This window comes from Nematolebias whitei, chromosome 14 (assembly GCF_014905685.2).
Source record: "Nematolebias whitei isolate Nwh7 chromosome 14, NemWhi1, whole genome shotgun sequence".
Lineage (NCBI taxonomy): Eukaryota > Metazoa > Chordata > Actinopteri > Cyprinodontiformes > Rivulidae > Nematolebias > Nematolebias whitei.
In genome coordinates, this window is record NC_056511.1 from 26,221,483 (window position 1) to 26,223,776 (window position 2,294).

A 2,294-nucleotide genomic window follows, 5' to 3' on the forward strand; every position below is an offset into this window, starting at 1 on the left:
TCCTCGCCAGAGATCTTTTTCCGGTGTGTTCCTACGCATGGAGCGTGTAATTATGTACACAGAAGGCTGACTGATGAATTTTTTTTTTGTGCAAGCAGGTGCTTCGTGTTGTGTCTGAGTGGACCCAGTGAGGCATAGACTACATCCTGCTTTGCCTAGCAGCCTGCTTCACCCACTAGCGACAACCTTAAAGGGCAAAGCCTATACGAAATAGGAGGATGGTTAAGTACTGTAACCCCATACTCTATGAGTATAGGTGCAGCCCTTTAAGCTCTGGGCCTCACTGGTTCCTAAATGGCTGAAGAAAAATGCTATTTGGGAGCCGATTACTCAGTCTCACCGTAATTTATACAGACTGGGTATGAGGCCCACACAGTAGGTGGGCATGGACTAAAGTTTTCAGTGCTGCGCTGCACGCGTAGTGATAAACCCACTAGCGACAGCCTTAAAGGGCTGCGCCTATACTCATATAATCTGGGGTTACAGTACATAACCAACGATTCATAGCTGGCTGTGATTATCGTACCCACCACTGCACCCTGTATTCACTGGTTAACTGGACATCATTAACTTTATGCAGACTCTCTCACTGGTACATTTTCATCTTTAAATCACTTCTTGGTCTGCTGCCTTCATACAGCTCCTCCTACATGTCTCAGCGTGAGTGCCGTTACAGCATGCACTCTCAGGACATTATTACCTGCAGTGTTCCCTCAGTGCGGACTGAACTAGGCAAAAGGGCCTTCTCCTACTCCGCTCCTGTTTCCTGGAATATCTTACAAAAAGATTTGAAGCTCTCGACCTTGACCTCTCTAAGTGGCTTTAAGAATCTGTTGGACTCCTGGGAGGGACCAATTCAGACATGTTCCTGTTTTTAGTTTTCTTCATTCGCCTTAGAATCTAGCTGTTTTTTGTTACTTTTCTTTTTTTAGCCATCCTATTCGTTAAAAAAATAAAATCTGTATGCCTTTTTATAACTGTCTATTGTTGTCGTTGTTGTCCATTGTTGTCATCATTCTTTGTTGAAATCAGGTCTCTCTTTTAAATGAGTCCTCGAGGCTCAATGGGATTTACCTGTCTAAATAAAGGTTGAATGAATGATTTCTTCCTGGGATGTGAAGCAGTGTTTGAGGTGTGCCTCCAAACAAGTCAGATGTTGTCAGCTAACCAATCAACATGTCCTGATGCTAATCCACAATCCAGGAAGATAAAAGAGTCAAAGAAAAACCCGTCCAGAGGAACTGACTCAACCGATCAACAAAGCTGCACCATCATCACCTTCAGCACTGATTCTTTAAAGGCACAGTAATGTTATTGGAAATAAACTTGGGACTTTGTGTAATGGTCAGCGGCCCCTGCTGACCCCCCCCCCCCCCCATTGGCCCCTGTCCCTCAAGCCATAGTTCCTCTAGTTCATCTTCTTCCCCTGCTTTGTAATACCTATCATCCATCTCCAGCTCAAGCCTACTCCTTCCAAGCCATGCCACGCCTCCCACAGCAATCAGCCCTGATTCCACTCACCTGCTTCAGCTCATCTAGTTCACCTGCTCTGCTTCCTTTATAAGCTCCATTCTCCCTCTCCACCAGCGTGAGAGACACCTTCCATGATCCCTGATTTTCAAGCCTTCACAGTTTCATGCCTAGACCTCAAGCCTTGCTCTCTGAATTATTGACCTCACGCCTGTTTCCTGGATTCTTCGCTTTGCCCATCCCTCTTTGGATTTTTGACATCACATCAGACCACAGTAAACAACTCTGCTTTCCCTCCATGACTACGATTACAGATTATGACTTGGCTCTAGTTTCTGCCCTGTTTCCCTGTGTTTGACCCCTGCTTTATCTGGACCCTGCTCTTGGACTTGTCCCTCCACGTACTGCAGCTACTCTGCTAGTGACGTCATTGTTGACAGTTGACTCTCTCCCTACAGCCTGTGAGGACTTGTTAACACTCCTGATCCTGACTTCAGCAACCAGCAGCAAAAATAAATAAAAACTGTTCTTTTTGTACTCCCGTGTCTGGCTTATTCTGAATCCAAAACCTGAATGTGACACTTTGAAGAAAGTTATAAACATTTCATAAAAAAAAAAAAAAATCTCATTATTTGGGCATTTAACACAGAAATAATTTTGGGAACCCTAACGAACCTAAAACAGGAACAAATTATTTTAATTGAATGTCAGACAGTGAGAGAGAACGGGTTCTGTTTTTTTTTTTTTGTTTTTTTTTTTTTTAACAGCCTAAGTAAATATCTGGGTTCATCTGTTTTTGTTTTTCTCAAACTGCTAAATAACTC